Genomic DNA, 6,000 nt, shown 5'->3' with positions numbered 1-6,000 from the left:
AGTAGAGCTGTTGACTTGGAGAGATGGGAGAGGAAGATAATCATGACAAGCTAGGTTTTTATATCAATTAGGGTTGATCTGGGTGTTAGAAAAGTTGGGAGAGTTTAGGAACTGTGTATTCCTAAAAAGAGCAGTTCTCTGAACAGAACAGCATCTCAGTGCACAGGGCAAAAGGCTGGAAGCTGCCCTTCTGGTGCCTCTCCAGGTGGGAGTAGCAGAAGAGACCCGGATTTTCGCCAGCCTAAGGAGGAGACAGGTAAATGTGGATTTAATGCACACCGAAGAGGTTAGATTGTGTATATCCCTTCAGAAACACTGACATAACAATCTCTGTATTTCTGTCTATACTCCAAGTCCTGCTTCACCTCTTCAAACTAGCTTCCAGGAGTACTGCTGGATGTTCAAGCCATCATTAGTTTCCTCTCATGAGGCTGATGGATTATGAAGTAATTTTAAATGCTCTGGTGTGGTTTGAGATGAAGGGTCACATGCTGGTTTATTATGAGGGTTTAATCTCCCCCCAACTCCTCATCCACATGAGCACAACAAAACCTGCTCAGTCAAAAGCAGTAACACTTGGTTTCTTTGATTGCAAAAAATACAAACTCACAGCCCTACCAGTTAGGCTCACACAATGTTTGTTTTGCTACAAAAGTGCTGTAGCAAACCCTACAAGCCAGGGTTGTTTTTGAGAAGGTTTAAGGATATTTGTATATATTTAGGGCTTTCATAAAAGAAAAAATCTACTAGAGATACAAACAAACTTCTAAAAATTGCATCTCTGCCCTGTAGGGTGCTTAAAATGCCAGCCAAGACTTGAAAAGATGTCTTGCTGCCTGAAAAAGGTTGAATTTTGTCTCTCAGCCTCCTGTGGAGTAATACAAAGCTTTCTATGAAAAGCTCTTCTTTTCTTGCATTTTGCTTGTTTTTCCCCACAAAGTAGAAACTTCTGCTTATTTCTTATTCTTTGGTGAAATAATCATAAAACCTTTTCCCCAAACATAGTGTGGAATATATTCAGTTGATGATAGGGACAGTGTCCTAAAATGACATCTGCTTGCATTGAAAAGCTTTTTTACATTAGCACTTCTTAGATGAAAATGTCTTTATTTTTTTAACCTTCTGTTGAAATCTCTTGACAGCATTCTAGCTTTTATTTGCTCTTTCCAATGCCATCACTAATTTTTTCTAAGTTAATTTCAGCAGGGTTTCTCAGGACTCTCCTCAGGTGAATGTACTGTTCCCTTGAACATGGTCCTTTTTATCCTCTGTCTCTAATTTTTTCCATTTATTAAATTGTATGGTCTTAGACCATCTTCCCCCATGCTCCTGAGCAAAGCCTTAATTAATTGATTTAAAATTTATGGCACAGTCTCCATAAATCTCTTGTTACATCTTGGAAATTCATGAGAAAGCTTTCAGGCTTTTTCTGTGCTCTGGGATCTGATTTGTAAATCCATTTCATTTTCCCATCTGAAATAAGCATCGTTGCTATTTGCATTTATGCCACCTTGATAAATATTCTAATGTATGGACATGGAACTGCTGCAGGATCAGGGATAGTTCTCCTGTGGTATCACAGGTGCAATCTTTTAATTTCATATTCTGCCTCAACAGTGTGCTCAAGCAAAAATTAGTCAGGGTTGAACTGTATTTTCCAGTGTTGACAAATGAATCCTTCACTGACTTAATAAAGCAGAAGTGTACTTAGTTACAAATCCATCACACTAAAGGGGAAGAAGATTTCAAATGTTTAAAAAAAAAAAAAAAAATTCCTAAGTAATGTTTCTACTTGTAAAATAAAAAGATCAGCATCATTGAGATTTTTAAGCAATTTTCTTCCTGATTACTTTTTAAGGTGTCTTTCCCTATTGTCCAGACTCTGCTGTGTGGGGTGAGAAAGCTGCTGACTGGAGTGTGTGGGAAGAGGCTGAATTATAGTTCTCAATTTGTATCAGGGCTGCTCTGCTCTGCTTGTTGGCATCCCTGGCAACCTTCTGCTTGCATGGTGTCACTGAACTCTGCAGCCTGCTTTGCTTAAGATCCCTCTTTTCCCAACAACTAAACTTGGTTTTGTAGGAAGTTGAGCTTTGACTTCTGCTATTTGCCTTGCTCCATTTTTTATATAATTGATTTGTTTTACTTTTTCACTCTTTCCTTTTTTCCCCCCTTGTGCTTTCCCTGAAGCAAGTCCTTGTGATCTTATCTCTTTTATACAGATTAGAATAACCAGGTAATGAATTTTGAGACCAAAGGGAAGCAGTCCTGTGGTTCAGAATTTTTATTCCATCAAATCTGATTATCAGATGACAAAATGCTTTACCAGTCCTAATTTCAGGCACCCTTGAAAAGACCTTGCCCACTCTACTGGTTGCATTAGGCTTGCATGTGTATATTTTGTTTCTGAATTGACTTGATATATTGACATTTTATTTCTCAGGCTGCTTATTGGCATATTTCCATTTTAATATTTCTTTCTTTGACTTGACAGATTTCTAATTCCTAGGAAGTGGAGCTTCTCAGTAATGTGCCAGCTGCACTGGGCGAGTTGGGGGTTTTTTTTCTTTAAATAACAAGTATTGATGTCGGTATCTATTGTACAAATGACAGCTAAACTATGGCTTATAAAAAGGTCCAGTAACTTTGTTCTGGTAGTCTGACAACTCTCTGCAGTGTCTTTTGTGTGTGTGTGACAACAGAAATATAATGTTCTTCTGCTTCTTGCCTCTAACACATGGTTTCCATGGAAACATCAGCTAAACACCCAATTTAGCCATTAGTGAGTTCAGTCCATAACTGAAGAATCTTAAAAACCATGCAGCCTGAGAACAAACAGCTAGAAAATATTTAGTGTCTCCACTGGTAAAGCATAAAATACATCCTACTAAATATCATATTCCAGTTTGATCCTCGGGCAGACCTGAGTTGTGGAGGTGCATAAGTGTGGCAGAAGCTCGCTGGGGTGGCTGTGGCCTCGCTCGGGCTGCAGATGGCGCTGTCGCTGCACCTGAGAAGCTGAGCTCTTCCAGCCCTTCCCTAGGGAGCTGCTATCCTACAAGCGTTTGGAAACACGAATTCCGTGGTAAGACTTGGTGAGGGTTTGATAGAGTCCTTCTTTCCCTAGGATTAGAGAGGTATTGGGGTTTTTTTCCCTTTCTGAAGTAGTGCTTTGAAGAGCAGTTGGAGCTCATGAATGAACGAGGACTAATGATATAAACAACCCAGTCAAAATTGGTTTTGTTGTATCTCAGATGTTTATATTTTCATCCAGAAGTCATCCCTTTTGCAAACTTGTTTGCCAAAACATATAAATACCACTCTTAAGTCTCTCTTGTTTTTGAAGCTGAGCATTTGAAATACAAATTAGTGAATGGATCTACTAAAAAATAATGGAGAGCAAGGTTCTCAGAAATCCTTCAAACAAGTCATTTCCAGATTCCCCTGAGTCTACTAAAAGCCTGTAGCTGTAGGCATCCCCCTTCCCAAATCAGGGGATATATTGGAGGGAAGCCAAAGGGGACAGAAAAGAAGTCTTATCTATTAGCAATCAGGAGAATTCTCAGTTCCTAAATGGTGAACTTAAAAATATAAAGTGTCTCAAAAAATGATTTTTTGTTTTGTTTTGTTACAGTCTTCACAGATACTCATTTAAACATTTTATGCACACTGAAAAAACCCCTCTAATTTCTCAAAGGGAGTGGAAGAACTTTGCTGTTCAAGTTTAAAAAAGGCAGAAAATACCCTTGGGAAGGGAAACAAATTTAGCAGCCTGTCAAGATTACCTGTAAAATACAATTCTTGCCATAGTGATTTAGGGCTCCATAAGTCCTAGGACAAATTCTTAAGAATGTAAATGGAGGATAGGACTCCTAGCCATCCAAGGTAACACAAGCCATGAAAAAAAGAGGGAAGTCTTTACATAGTTTGCTCATGGGATGATATTTTTCAGTGAGATATTGATGTCTCTTCTGAAGAAGAATAAAGCCATTTTACTGATGGGGGGAGGAGCAGAGAAGTACATAGCCACAAAAATGATTTGTTTGCAAAGTAACCTGAACAGGCAAAGGAACTTTCTGAGTTTACAGTAATCAGCTCTTTTGAATAGAAATATTTGATAACCTTGTCAAACACTGGGCAAACACTGGCTTGCCTTTTTTTTTTTTTTTTGAATATATTCATGTTCTTTTATTAGCATGTGATATTTTCTTCTCCAGTGTAAACTTACAGAGTAGCCATGTTATTCCTTCCTGGTTTTTTAAAATATATTTTGGAGATCCCAGCTGCTTCTGGAACTTCATTCCTGGAAGATGTGCTGCAACTGTGTGTATGTCAGGCAATAATCAAGGTAAGTCCTTACACCTGGTGTACTTGGGGCATCTTGGAGCAGGTGAGTGCCTCTGTTCACCTGTGAGTAATTATGCCATCTTTTAAGGCTCCAAATCCTACTGGTTTTTTAGAGAGGAAAAATTAGACACAGCGTTGTAATTTCTGCCTGAGAGCTGCATCAGAGATAGTTTTCAAATGTTAAGCAACCCTTCTCTCAAGTGAGATCTGAGGGTTTTTTTCCAAGAAAGGGGAATACAGAGGGGTGGTAGAAGGGGGAATATGGTGGGTATATTCTTTTGAAATGCAGCCCAGTAGTTTTGAATTGATGCTGTATTCATGCAGTGTTCAGTAGAAAGGGCCTTAATGATAACTGTAAATGAGGAGCAGGCACATCATTATATCTGATAGCAGATTTTTGCAAGACATCTGTGCAGTTTTCAGGGTTAGGTGTGAAAGATGAGCATGGAGCTGTGAATGATGAAAACAAAATGAGACAAACCATCTTTCCTAGCATTAGCATGGAACTGAAGCACAGCTGACGGTTGATTTTATTTCTTTTTCTGCATTGGGGTGAATTTATTGAGGTAGTTCATTAAAAGTTGGTGCCTGAAGTTGTTTGCATTTCCCATTGATCTGTGTGTACTCGCTTCATTTACTGTTCAAATCATCGCCTTGCTGCTTACAGCGGAAAGGCCCCGCTGCACCAGGACGCTCCTGCTGAGCCATTAACTCCTTCTGATCCCGTTCCAGACATGTTTCCAAGGCAGGGGGAGCCAGGATAGCGAAGGGCGCTCGAGGAGCATTTTTGCTGATGCATCTCTAGTGACACCTTGTGGGATGTTTCACAGAATCGCCTACAGCTTTTTGGGTAAGGAAGAAACTGCAAGGTTTGTTGTGCAAAACGCTGCCCAAGTAGTGGGATACACTGAAAGTTCTGCACTCACCTATAATTAAAAATGAACTATACAGAGAATCTTTCTCATCTTGAAGTTGTCCTTCCTTAGTCCATTGAGGTGTTAAACCATTGCGGGTATACATGGAGATAGATTATATATATACATATCTATCTACTTCTAGATTATATTATCTAAAAATTAATTTTAACTTGTAGAAATAAACATATTCAGATTCAGTTTGGAGTGAAACAATGAGACATGGGAATGCTGCAAATCAGTTGCAGCTGGCATCATTTAGGTGGACTCAGTACACAGCTCGTTGTCCTGCCTGGTAAAGGTTTGATGTTCTGAAGAAAAACTGACCAGGAAAAAATATCCCAAACAATTAAAATTCTGTTCAAAACGGAATATTTAGATAACTTTATTTGGTATTTTATTGTCTAATAATTCATTTTTAGAACCTTCTGGTGATTTTCACCTATTGGTAAGATCTTTTTTTCCTATTGAGTGACACTGGGAAACTGTTTTGGCTGGATGTGTTGAAAGATTTCTTTCCTGTTGCTTGCTCCCATTTTGTGGAGATGGCCAAGTCTGGGGCTAACCAAAATCTTCTGTAGAGAATGTAAAATAAAATGGATGGATCTCTTGAATGTTCTTAAAGTTCTATGTTGGTTGCAGCTTCACCATCTGGCATTTCAAAATACCTTGCACTGGTCAGAAGATGAATCCCAGCTAACCCTGGGGGAACAGAGCAGGGTTGTGGGTTTTTTTTGTTTGG

General features: G+C 39.0%; 1 protein-coding gene across 1 annotated transcript in view; it reads left to right on the top strand.

The window, feature by feature from the left end:
• Positions 1-4,656: 4,656 nt before the first annotated feature.
• Positions 4,657-6,000, top strand: part of TNIP3 (TNFAIP3 interacting protein 3) — a 49,731-nt gene continuing 48,387 nt past the window's right edge. The window contains exon 1 of the mRNA XM_050974092.1: positions 4,657-5,194. The gene's annotated coding sequence lies outside the window, so the exon portion shown is untranslated. The remainder of the gene's footprint in view (positions 5,195-6,000) is intronic.

The sequence above is a fragment of the Serinus canaria genome, chromosome 4 (genome assembly GCF_022539315.1).
Source record: "Serinus canaria isolate serCan28SL12 chromosome 4, serCan2020, whole genome shotgun sequence".
In the NCBI taxonomy this organism is placed as follows: Eukaryota; Metazoa; Chordata; class Aves; order Passeriformes; family Fringillidae; genus Serinus; species Serinus canaria.
The sequence above is the reverse complement of the archived record's forward strand: the minus strand, read 5'-3'. Positions and strand labels throughout refer to the sequence as shown.